The sequence below is a fragment of the Schistocerca piceifrons genome, chromosome 11 (assembly GCF_021461385.2).
Source record: "Schistocerca piceifrons isolate TAMUIC-IGC-003096 chromosome 11, iqSchPice1.1, whole genome shotgun sequence".
NCBI lineage: Eukaryota > Metazoa > Arthropoda > Insecta > Orthoptera > Acrididae > Schistocerca > Schistocerca piceifrons.
Window position 1 is genome coordinate 166,964,442 of NC_060148.1, and position 13,893 is coordinate 166,978,334.

General features: G+C 38.7%; 1 long non-coding RNA gene across 2 annotated transcripts in view; it reads left to right on the plus strand.

The window, feature by feature from the left end:
- The window catches only part of LOC124720296, a 119,330-nt gene that overhangs the window by 15,614 nt on the left and 89,823 nt on the right, over positions 1-13,893 (plus strand). For both annotated transcript variants that reach the window (XR_007006120.1, XR_007006119.1), the window contains exon 2: positions 9,373-9,459. This is a non-coding gene — a long non-coding RNA (uncharacterized LOC124720296). The remainder of the gene's footprint in view (positions 1-9,372; positions 9,460-13,893) is intronic.

The following is a 13,893-nucleotide window of genomic DNA, read 5'->3' on the forward strand; positions in this document are numbered from 1 at the left end:
GTTTGCTATACATCTTCATGCCCAGGAACTTCAGAAATAGAGCTTCATGCAGTATATATTCATTGATCTCTACTTCTGGTACTGCAAGTTATTTTTATTTGTTTTGAATTGTGTAGTATGAGTTTCTGCTAGACTACAATTTAAGCCATCAGCTGTGAACCATGTGCAGCCAACATGAAATCTTTCATCATTCATTGTGAGAATTTGGTTCATAAGGTCAGCCATTTATTGTGCAGCAAGTATGGGTATGAAGATAGTTTCTTAGTACTATATGAACCAGTGTCTGCTGCAATTCTTTTGATGGTTTTCCTCAAATATTGCAGAATAAGTTCAGATGCTATGACAACATTTTCAAAATTAAATGAAGTAGGCCTGTTGCTAACGTTCCCTACTAGATCATCAGCAACACTTACCTGTCTGTTCAAATTTCCCAAAGAATCAAAAGTTGTCTCTTGTGGAACATTATATTGTGTTTTAAAACTGTGCTGTGTTGCTATAAAACTATGTTCCATGTGGTACGCAAGTACCAGAAACAGGTTGTTCAGTGGAATGCATTATGTCAACCTGTCCCTTGGTGAACTAGCCTCTTTCCACATTTCAGTGGTGGAACTGATTGTTCCATGCTTCAGACTGCTGTTTATGGGCACTCTTTATTGTACCTACAGTGATACTGTTTGCAGCTTTTGTAACTGCTACTTTGAAATTTCCGTTTACAATTCTTACAGATTTAGCTGTAGACATATTATTTGTTTATTCTTCTGTTGATCTTTGTTTTTATGCTTTTTTTCTTCAAACAGGGGTCCTTTGTTGGACATCCTGTACTTGTCTGTGTATCAGAAAATCTGTTCAGACTATTTTGACTGTCCAGGAGGCTCACCACTATTTGACGAGTTCGTTCTTGGCTACCATGTGGCTCCAGCTTTTGCAACACCTCTTTCCATGCTGCATGTCTATCCTCCTACTGTTCTCTTTCCCCTCCCTTAGGGAACATGTCTAGGATATCCCAAAATTGGAACAGTTCCTCATTGGTTGTTCTTTCTTTTTTCATTCTCTATCTCCTCCCCTTTGGCTTTTGAGGTTTCTCTTTCCTTCTTCTTCCTCCCTGTGTGCTCCTGAAGGCTATCCCACATGTGTGACACATAACAGGTGACTGGGTAATGCATAATTCCCAGCCCCAGATCAACAGGTAAGTATCGCACATACCCCTGGTACAGTCTAGGCCCATGGAGGGGTGATTGCCTGAACTATTATCTTTCCAACTAGCAGTTGGCCCCTCTATCATGAGGCCCCATCTGAGTGGGGCCAGCAGTTGGAAGGAGCACACCATTGGAGACACTGGCAATCATGGGAGATTTTTTTCCCAATGAAGCAATCACTATCTGAGTCTACATCTATTAAACATTAACAGAATGAGGCTAAAGATTCAAAGACTCTGCCAGCTGTACCTTGGTTCCTTGTATTATCATGTTCCGAAGATGGTCAGTCCTTTGCTACTGTTAATCCATTTATTATTCAGAAAGGCATTGATCCAATTGAAGGCCCTGTGAAATCCTGCACTCACTCACACAATGGGGCTTTGCTTCTGGAGACCAGTTATGATTTTCAGGCCCAACAACTGCTTACAGCCTCACTCGTCCACTACTGTCTTGTTCATGTTGAGGCCCATCTAACACAGAATTCATTGCATGGTGTTGTTGATAGTGTGACTGAGGGGGAAATACAGCATTATGTCTCTGACCAGGATGTCCCTGCTGTCCATTGGGTAACGGAAAAGGTTGATGCAAACTTAGTGCCTTTATGCACTCTTTCCTCACATTTGTTCAAGTAGTGCTTCCATCATAGATTACGGTAGGCTATGAAGTCTTGATGGTCTGACGGTACATTCCAGACCTGATATGTTGCTAGCAGCCCAGTGGCTCTTTGGACCAAGGTCCATTCCCCGATTTCTGCACTGACCATAGCAGATGATGTCATTGTGGACCCTATTGCTATCTCCAACACCTTAGGCCATTCTTTTGCAGAAATTTCGAGTTCCATCCACTATCATCCCACCTTCCTCCATCGGAAACAAGTGGAGGCAGCTCAGGTGATACCCTTTTCCTCTCAGAATTGTGAATGCTACAATGCCACCTTTACTATCATGGAACTAGACAATGCTCTTGCTTCATCCTGATCTGCCCCAGGGTCAGACCATGTTCTAATTCATATGTTGCAGCACCTTTCTCTTGCAGGCAAGCACTTTATCTGTCATATGTTTACATTTGGGCAGATGACATGTTTCCAAGATGCTGGTGTGAAGCCATTGTCATACCCATACTTAAGCCTAGTAAGTATAAACACCTTCCTTCCAGCTACTGCCCCATTTCTCACACCAGCTGTGGTTTCAAGGTGATGGAACATATAATTCATGACTAGATGGTGTGTTGCCTCAGGTCTTGCAATCTACTAACCACTGAACAATGTGGATTTTGAGTGTGCTGTTCTGCAGTTGAACAACTTGTCACTTTGTCAACCCATATTGTGAACAGTTTTCTGCAGAAATACCAGACTGTGGCCATGTTTTTTTTATTTGGAGAAAGCCTATACACCTGCTGGAGGACTGGTATCCTCTCCAATCTACACACATGGGGCTTCAGAGGCTGCCTGCCCCATTTCCTTCAGGAATTTTTAAAAGATCAAAGTATTCAAGACGTTTATGTTCAACCATGTTAAAAATCTTTATCCAGGAGAACAGGATGCCTCAAGGATCCGTCCTGAGCATTGTCCTGTAGCCATTAACCCTATTGTGGCCTGTCTCCCACTGGGCATCTCCGGCCCCCTTTTCGTTGATGACTTTGCAATCTATTGCAGTTCTCCACAGGCTTAGCTCCTTGAGTGACATCTTCAGCGTTGTCTCAATCATCTTTACTCATGGACCAGCTACAAGGCTTTCGCTGTTCCACTGACAAAACTGTTTGTATGAACTTCTGGTGGCACAAGGTTTCTTCCACAGTCTTTACATCTTGGGCCTGTTGCTCGCTCTTCAATTCGCCAAGACTACAAAATTCCTGGGGCTCATGCTTGAGTCCTCCCATGCGTCTCACATGGCTGCATGCTGTACTCGGTCTCTCAATATCCTTTGTGTCTTTAGCAGTACTTTGTGGGGAGAATATTGGACCACCCTCCTCCATGTGTACCAATCCCTTGTCCATTCAAAACTAGACTGTGGGTGTTACATTTATTCATCTCCATGTTGACTGCCAGTGTGTAGTGCTCCCTTCTTCTTGGTTACCTCCCAGAGTTCGCTTTTGTCTACTGCTCTGGCAGCTTAACTTCATGCAACCTGCCAGGTTCCCAAATGGTGTGAGCTCTTCACTGCCTTGGCTTTGTGTGGTGGGCCCATGTTAATCTTGGACTTCATTCACTTCCAAAGGAAACTATTCTGCATTCAGTCTTTTGCTATAAGTTTCTCAGCTTTCGCATGCAACTTAGCAATAACATCTTTATGTACACTGATAGCTTTAAGACCAATCATTGTATCGGGTGTGATTTCTTCATTGGCACCAACCATTTTCAGTATTAGATTCCAGAACACTGCTCAATATTTACAGCAGGGCTCTTTGCCCTCTATCCAGCCACCCACTATCCAGCCACCCGGTACATCTGGCAACACAGGGTTTTTAATTGTGACATATGCTCTGATTCTCTCTGTGCCCTTCAGTGCCTCTGTGTTGTGTACACAGTCCATCCCTCAGGGCAACAGATCCAATAAATCTTCACTTTCTTGTTGTTGAGAAAGCCACTGTGATGTTCGTCTGGGTCCTTGGTCAGGCAGGTCTGATGGGAAATGAGGCTGCTGGTCCTGCTGCCAAGGCTGCAGTCCTCCTACCTTGGCAACCCTCCTAGCCCTTCCACTCCTTTGGATTATCTCCATGTTGCCATCTGTCAGCAAGTGGTGTTACTTTGGCATCACCAATGGTCTTCTATTCACAAGAACGAGCTACAAGAAACTAAACCCAATGGCTTGGGTGACCTCTCAGCTTCTCGCCTTGAGATCATTTTAGCTAGTTTGTGTGTTGGGCACTGTCATTTTACTGTCGCCATTTGTTAAGTGGTGATCCCCCACCACTTTGTGCTGATGCTGCACCATTTCCTGAGCAGATGCCCATTTTTTAACCACCTATGTTTGAGTGTATGTTAAAGAAAAAACCTGTCGTAGCTGTTGTGCATTTTCCTAAATGACGTGTGGGCTGTTGACCACTTTTTACTTTTTATCTGTCGTACGAATATGGTGAAGGATTTTTAATCTTTGGTTTGGGACCTCCGCTGTCTCTATGCACATTTTGTGAACCTTTTTCCAAGAGGAAGTTCTTGTTATCAGCTCTTCTTTCTTCCGTCAATTTGGCTTAATGTGTAGTCACTTTTAACTTCATTTCTTATTAATGTTCTAAGGTTATGACATGCGCTTATGATTTTGCACACACCCCTCCCCAAAAAAAAAAAGGTCATTTGGAATGGCTGGAGCAATTTCAACCAAATCTGGTATGCTTTTGAGTAACTATTGGACACGACTGTGAAGTGGTAACAACAAAATCATAATGGGAATTGCTGTTGTCAAATATAAAGTTTTCCAGGTTTCTAGGTTGGTTGGTGACGATCCTGATGGCACTTAAATCCTGGGGTGAGGGTGGCAGTGAGAAGGGGTGGACATTCATTCATTCATTCATTCATTCATTGTGTTGTGTAGGTACTACCAAGAAGGATAACCTTCAGGGATTAGAAAGCAGTCAAAGTATACACTAACAAAAGAGAAACAAATTATAGAAACCCAATCAGTATTCCTTTATCCATGCAAACTTCTCCATCTCTGCATAACCATTGAAGTGAAGTGTACATCCACTCGAACCTGGTTACAGTACTCATTCTTTCATGTTCCTCACTCCCACCCTCTTTCCAACCTACCCACTTCCCACCATTATGAAACTGACATTTCCTTGAGATCTTGAAATTTTTCCTACGCAACTGATATTTTAAAGCTGAGCCACACATTTCTTTTTTTGTCAATTTGGTTCAGTAAATGTGTGACTCAGTAGCTTAGTGGTAATGTGCTCAGCTGCAAATCCAAATATCTTGTGTTTGATTCCCAGTTAATCCTAACATTTTTATACATCACTTATCACTTCTTTCTGCTCTGGCAATATTTGTTGATGTTACTCTGTGGTTCAGAATTCACCTTAAACTGCACGTCCCCGTATAACTGGCTGGGCAATTGAGTTCAGAGGTTTGATGAAGGCAAAGGCATACCATGTCCAAAAGGATTGTGCCTAGTAAGGCAGTGCGGTATTCAAAGCAGCCTTGGGATTGGTTACAGCTTTACTTATTACCTCCTCATTAGTTATTTGATCTGCTTATATAATTTTCAACATTTGTTGTTTGTAGCATTTCAAAAGCATCTATTTCTTGCTCTTCTTGACTGAACTGCTCATATTTCACTTCTGCACAAGGTTATCTGCCTACAAATATGTTTAGGAAAAACTTTCGGACACTCACATTTATATTTGTTGTTAACAAATTTCCCATTTTCAGAAAAGCTTTTCTTCCTGTAGTTGGTCTGGATTTTATCCTCACTTCTTGATGCATTATCAGTTATTTGGCTGCCCATATAGCAAAACTCATCTGCTACTTTTAGTGTCTCTTTTCCTAATTAATATCCTCAGCAGCACATGGTTTTATTGGACTGCACTTCATTACTTGTTTTACTTTTGTTGGTGTTCACTTAAAACCTCTTTTTGAGAGGCTACCCATTCTGTTCAACTGCTACTCCAAGTCCCTTGCAGTCTTTGACAAAGTCACAGTGTTGCCAGTGATCCTCAAAATTTTTATTTCTTTCCCCTGAATTTTAATTCCCTTTCCAAATTGTCAGATTTCTTCTTTGTTTCATTTACGGCTTAATGTACCAGTTGAATAACAGGAGATAGGCTACAACCTTTATCTCACTTCTTTCTCAAATACTACTTTACTAATTTTCTTTCATGTACTTTGGCTCTTATGACTTCAGTCTAGTTTCTGTACGACTTGTGGATAACCTCTTGCTCTCTGTATTTTATGTTTGATATTTACAATATTTGAAAAGGGTGTACATTGTCAAAAGCTTTCTTTTAATCAATAAATATTGTAAATGTAGGATTGATTTTCTTCAGTTTATTTTCTAAGATCAGTTATAGGGTCAGTATAGCGTCGTATTTTCCTGCATTTCAACAGGACTCAATCTGTTCTTTCCCAAGTTCAGCATCTACCAGTCTTATTAGTCGTCTGAAAATAAAATCTGTATTTTCCAACCATGATTGTTAGTTGAATAATGTTCATAAATGTCATCACCTGTCAACTTTGGAATTGGAATTATTACTATCTTCTTGAAGGTAAAGGATATTTTGCCTGTCTCATATATCTTGCAGAACAGATCAAATAGATTTTTCATGGCTGGCTCTCCCAATGGTATCAATCATTCTGAGGGAATGTCGCTTATTCCAGGAACCTTGTTTCAATTTAGTACTGTGTCAAATCCTTCTTGCTGTGTCATATTTCACCTCTCACCATCATCTAGTTCCATTTCATCTGTAAATAATGAGTCCTGTTTACAGTACTCATTTGTACTTGTCCTTATAAATGACTCAGACACTTGGCAAGCAGCTAAGAGTGAATTTCAGTCTCAGATTCTCGGTAATTGTAAAAATTTGTGGTAGGGTAGTTTTTGCATTATGGATAACGTCAAGTTTGGAAATCAGTCTGTCAGAAAGTTGATTTACTCTTCGTAGTGAATTCCCTAGTGTCCTATAAGATCACATTCCTGGGAAACTTGTCGTTGGGGGAAAAACTGTTTGTTGCACAGAAGTGTGTAATGAGTATAAATTAGGTAGTTTCATGTTGCATGTATTGTATTACATGATAAGTTGTAATTATATGGAATGAGTCATATTACATTCACATTACAAATTAATTTGTAAATACAGCTACTTGCTGAACATTTATAATATTTTTTCATTAAATATACATATGTGAGTAAATAATTCATGCCCACCACCTGCAATTATACAATAATAGAACTCCTTCTGTGGAATAGAATGAGTTATCAAGGAGAAATCTTATCACTTTGTTTTCAAATATTACTTTGCCCCCTGTCAGATATTTTATACCACTGAGTAAGTTACCAAAAATTTTAGTTGCAGCATTGTGCACCCCCTTTTAGTGCTAAAGTCAGGCTTAATGTAGAGTAATGAGTGTGTGGTGTCAACTCTAGAATGTCATATGGACAGCTCTTTAAACAGATGGATATACTGCCAAGAGTTTTGCAGTACATATCCCCTTTTGGAGTTTGCTGTCAACACAGTTTGAAAACAACAGTCACATTCATAAATAAAATATTTGAAGGAGTAATGATTACAGTATCTGAAAATATTTGCCCCGTTTTAATAGAAAACATTCCAGTAAGAACTGAATTATTGAGAAATGTGACAGTTGCACCCCCATAATGGTAATAGAACACAGAAGTGTCCTTTTTGCAAAAAATGTGCTTGGGTTTGATAAATTTTCACACATTTATGGTGCTTTCAGTTACATGAAAGGGTCTGAATAAAACCATAGCTCATTAAAGTCAGATTTGATAGAAAGGACTTAAGGGACTTGAATTAATTAAGCACGAATTTTAAGCTGTATTACAGACTTAAATACATATAGTAAGAATTTAGATGGTTTACTGCACCATCTTGTGTAACTAAATAACTACAGTTATTACTGGGAAGGATACAGTTTAGCAGTATAGAGGACTTGGTTCAGTTTCCCTCTGTAACTTTTATCAAAGTGAGTTACATGACATTTATGATCATTGTTGGTTTTATATCACAAATCTTTTTCTTATTAATGGTGTGCTTCAAGGTGTTCAGCCAATTTTTTGAGTCCACCTGTTGATGACTACCTCAGTCATCATCTTCAGGTGGCACAAGTTATGTTATTATGTGTACTCACTGCCCAGACTCAAACCAGACTGTGATCGACTGTCGGCTTCTCGCTGCAATTTATAGCCAATTGTATTCTCGACTCCACGCATTCACTACACCCTTCGATGCTCATTCTCTTTCAAGCCCACATTGATATGCCATTAAATGAGCATTATCTCAGTGTTTTACAGCTCCCTTCATGGTTGGAAAGATGTTTATAAATTGAGTGCCGGATGCCAAGCTCTATTTATTAGGTTTTCTGACATCTGGTATCTGTGTTTACACTGTCCCAGAAACGTGGTATTTTCACCAAAAGATGCTGAGATGAAGTAAGTTACCATTCACCATACAGTTGAGGTCCATCAATGAGCTGGCACTTCTTGCTAAATTTGCAGAGGTCCCTAGAGATAACAAGTGCACACAAACTTGCATTGTCTTGGTGCAACCCTGCTGAAGTGAGTGGCTGTGTAGCCATATTGTTTCTATTGTACTTGCTGTTTCAATAGAAGCTGAACGAGTGAGTTTAGCCTGTACCAGGGGAAGCTGGAGTTTTGAAAGCCTCACTTGGTGGCCAGCAAAATTTACATGGCATGGATTCTCAGCAGTTTCTTAAAGTGCAAACAGTGGAGTACAACATCACCTTAAGGCAGAGAATTTAGTAGGTGCTAAGTATCAGTCCTTACCTCAGACACTGCTGAATGGGAGTAAATAGTCTTTTGTCACATTTCCATATGATACATACTTAAAAATAAAATATTATTTTTATTAAAAATTATGAGCAAGTATTTCCAATTAATATTTTCATTTGATAATTATTATAGAATTTATAAGTGAAAGTAATAGTTATTATGCTAGTGAGAATTGTATCAATAACCTCACAGATATATGCTATGCATTCAGCATCCAGCAATTCTTTTAAAATGGTGCAAAAGAAACTTGACAAAGCTTGGGAATGTTTGAATTTTAAAAGGTGATCATCTAGAGTTTTCTTTTTCAGAATTACAGTGTACTGATTAAGGATCCTGGTGTCTGGGCACTGACCTTTTGTTAATCATGATTATTCCCTCATCAAATAAATATTTGTGTAACTGGACCAGTGGGGAATGCTGTGTACAAATAATAACAAAATAATAGTGTTAAGGATCTGAAGCTGGGCCTTCAAGGCTCTAAAATTCATCTTGCTTTTTAATGAAAGCCACAATTGTGATTGATGACAGATTTTTTTCCCCTTGTATATCTTTGAAAAGTTAAATGCCATATACTACAAATTTTTGGCTTTTGTGGCAATGCTGCATTTTCTGTCTGCAACCTTTGAATGCCATCAAAGTATATCTCCTTTGTAGTTAGTTACAATGAAGTATGGTACCAGCAGCAATTTTTTTTTTGTTTCTGTTGTCAGAATTCCATGGATGCACTGCTAGATGCCATTCTGGAAGCAGAGAGTGAGTGCTGCCCACCTCCTCTGCTGGTGCACAAGAAGGATCTGGTGAGTGAACTGGCAATGCAGTCACCCTCCCCATTCCTCTTCAGAGCACATTCGAACATAGGTAGAACTTAATTTCTTCTCAGTTTGCTGGTGTTCCTACAATGCTATTAAGTTGAAGATAACAGGGAGAGTTAGGTTACCTGGTGTTATTTTAAAAATTGACATTGTAATTCTGTCAGAGACAGCAAAGAACTTGGAAGAGCAGTTGAACAGAATGGACAGTGTCTTGAAAGGAGGATATAAGATGAACATCAACAAAAGAAAAATTAGGATAATGGAATGTAGTCGAATTAAGTCGGGTGATGTGAAGGGAATTATATTAGGAAATGAGACACTTAAAGTAGTAAAGGAGTTTTGCTATTTGGGGGAGCAAAATAACTGATGATGATCTTAGTAGAGAGGATATAAAATGTAGACTGGCAATGGCAAGGAAAGCGTTTCTGAAGAAGAGAAATTTGTTAACATCGAGTATAGATTTAAGTGTCAGGAAGGCGTTTCTGAAAGTATTTGTGTGAAGTGTAGCCATGTATGGAAGTGAAATATAGACGATAAATAGTTTGGACAAGAAGAGAATAGAAGCTTTTGAAATGTGGTGCTACAGAAGAATGCTGAAGATTAGATGGGTAAATCACATACTAATGAGGAGGTATTGAATAGAATTGGGGAGAAGAGGAGTTTGTGGCACAACTTGACTAGAAGAGGGGATCAGTTGGTAGGACATGTTCTGAGGCATCAAGGGACCACCAATTTAGTATTGGAGGACAGTGTGGAGGGTAAAAATCGTAGGGGGAGACCAAGAGATGAATACACTAAGCAATTCACAAGGTTGTAGGTTGCAGTAGGTACTGGGCGATGAAGAAGCTTGCACAGGATAGAGTAGCATGGAAAGCTGCATCAAACCAGTCTCAGGACTGAAGACCACAACAACATTTTAAAGATAAGATATTGAGCCTCAGTGGTTACTGTCAGATCTTTTCTGGCCATTCCCTTCTGTGTTCTCTAGTCACTGACCATTTTCCATTACATATGTTGGGGATCAGCAGTAGCAACCACCAAGCAATGCAGTTCATTTAATAGCTATGCTGCAGGTAAGAATTATGTTGCTGTGCACTTACTATGAGGGCTAGTCATACAGTTTTAACTACCACCTACAAATATCACGTTATGTGTATCTCAGCAGAGTGAACCATAGACTCAGAAGTAGCAGGAATCAGCTTTGCCACGTGGCAAGGTACAATCATGCTACAGTACAAGTAGCGTGTGTTCCTGCCAGACAGATGAAGCTTTCTTAACAAAATTAAAATTATTTTTGATGAGAAGGAGAAAGCAGTGACAATGCTGATGTAAGAGTTGATGGAATGTGTAAAGCAAATGATAAATGAGCCAGTTGTTTGTGTGCAAATTATGGCAGAAGGGATGCATTGTCCAGATGAGTAATGGTTTAATTTTGTTAGTAAAGTTTCACCTGTCTGGCACTCACAGACACTACTTTAACTATAGCACGATTGTACCTTACCACGTGACAAAGCTGATTCCTGCTACTTCTGGGTCTATGGTTCACTCTGCTGAGATACACATAACTTCATATTTATAGGTGTACTTCAAAGGACAAGCAGCTAAGTGCACACAATATATATGCCTTGACAATCTGACAATGTGGATGACTGTGTTATTTGACACATATTCTGCAATATTATGAATGATACACAGAAATATCAGCTTTGCTAATATTCACAGATTATATCATACAGAACTGGACTTTACAGCCAGCAAACAAACACTGGCAAGAGTGACAGGAACATATTCTCAGTTTGAATACAACAAATTACCTTGAGACTGAAAAGCTACTGTCCATGGCTTGTCATGGGTTTAGAAAACACCACTTCTGAAAAACTCAGTTTGCCTTTTTGTGACACAGTGTCATGCAAACCACTGATGAAGGGCTCCACTTTATTGGGAGAATTTTAGGAAAGGATAGTTCACCTGTGTGAGACTTATTCTTGAGTACTGCTTGAGTGTCTGGGATCTGCACCAAAGTGGATTAAAGGATAACATCAAAGCAATTCAGGGATGGGCTGCTAGATTTGTTACTGGCTAGTTCACTCAACACACATTACAGAGATGCTTCATGAACTCAAATGGTAGTCTCAGGAGGGAAGATGATCTTTTTGTGACACACTATTGCGAAAATTTAGAGAACCAGTATTTGAAGCTGACTGCAGAACAGATCTAGTACCCCCAATGTACATATCCCATAAATACCAAAGAGATAAGAGAAATTAGTGCTTGCACCTATACATGTAGATTGTCATTTTTCCCTCACTCTGTTTACCCATAAATACCACAGAGATAAGAGAGATTAGTGTTTGCTCTTAGGCATATAGATTGTCATTTTTCCCTCACTCTGTTTATGAGTGGAATAGGAAAGGAAAAGACTAGTAGTGGTACAATGTACCTTTCAACATGCACCATATGGTGAGTTACATAGTATGTATGTAGATGTAGATAGAAGAATATATTGAATGCTGATTTGTTTTAAACTGCCAGCTATCTCACCTTAGAACTGTTTATCTTGGTGGCTTTCAATTAAGACATGTCAACAAGATAAAAGCTATTAAAATAATCACAACTTAAGGAAATAGCATGATGACATAGCATGTGAGTTCACAAGATAGTGTGCTGAGGTTCATGGGTTCAATCCTACTGCAGAAGGAAATTTTATTCTTCTCTCATATTCTGTATATTTTCATTACTTTCACTTTTCATGACAGCTGATAACACCTTCAATGCACTGGTTACAAAATAGATGCCAAAATAGATAAAGTACAGTTACTTTTATATTGAATACATAGCAGTCACAACACATTTACTTGTTGTATTATGATCAGTAAGATAAATTGGCCTCCCACTGTGAATGTTTTATTAATGGCAGTTTGTCACAGAGGCATTTAACATTCAGTAAATTTACTCTTATACTCAGTTGTATATACCAGCACCCTTTTTTGCCAACAAAAAAAGACAAAAAATATTAGTGTAAGACTAGCATCAAGCTTTTATTACCTAATGATCCTTAGTTGATCATTCTACCCCCTTGACTGTCTCCTCATTGTTAATGTAGTTCATGTTGTAATGCTTGATAGGGATATTGATCTTTTACAGTTACTGAAACTCCTGCATGAAGTTCCACCAGTCAGAATGACCTGACTGTGAAATGGCTGCCAACACTCCACTTTTAAGGATTTTGCAGAATACACTGTTACTGCCTTCCCACCTCTCCCAACACTCCCATTTCTTGAGTGTAAACACAATGGTACCTTGACAGATGATGAGTTTAGTTTGCCAGGTAATGGAGGTGAGAAGGAGCTGGGCACTTTCAGTTCTCTATCTACAATCACCCATTACACAGTTAAGTGTTTTGGACAGAAAACCACATGCGACGTAAGTTGTAACTGTAGACATGATACCTGAAGGTAGTCTGTTACAGACAAGTGAGTACTGAATATGGCAGCACTTCACCAGTTGACTGACATTGAATGTTGCAGGACATTCATTGCAAGAAGCAACAACAGAAACTTGAAATTTGAAAACCAAGTTGATATTATACTGTAGTTATTGTTTAATAAGGGACTTTTTCTCGGAAACTCCTGCCCTAAGGAGTTCAAATAGGGGATTAAAGGTTATTTGAAAATAAATAGCTGTTAAGGAAATTTTAAAGCTAGAACTACGAAATTGGATATTTGGTTTCCTGGTCAGCATCCACGCAAATTCAGCTCTAAGGAGATGAAGTAGTGGGTGAAAGTTATTTATAAATAAATTGTTGTTAAAGAACTGTTGAAGCTTTTTTAAAGTTACACCTATGAAAATTGGTACTTGACTTCATATTTAAAAATAAAAAAAGTGTTTCATTGTTTTTGGAAATTCAACCTGAAAGGGAGCTGAAATAGGGGATGAAAACTTTTTATGGAAATATTTAATAATATTGAAACATTTTGAAAGCTAACTCTATGAAAATTGGTATCTGGCTTGTTGGTTAGAAATAAAGAAATATGTGTTAGGGGATGAATGTTATTATGGAAATATCACCAGAAGAAGTCAAAAGGCAGGATGAACAAAAGTCTCACCTCTTGTTCAGAAGTACATTCAGAGAAACCCATGCTTATATGCCCTTAATTAGCATGAAAAGTTTAGATGATATTGCAGTTTGTGGACCAAAAGTAAAGTATTCAGCAGTTACTATGATGAATTGGATTGGTGAGAATCATCTAGAAAAAGAAACAGATCTTTAATACATTAATTTTTCAGTAGGATTAATATGTTTATAAAGTTATTTTTGTTGTAATTACTGCACAAACTAATCATTACTCATGACGAAATAGATACCATGTTTAAATATGATTCCATGTACAGGAATGTCCATTTGAGGTGATCAGGTAC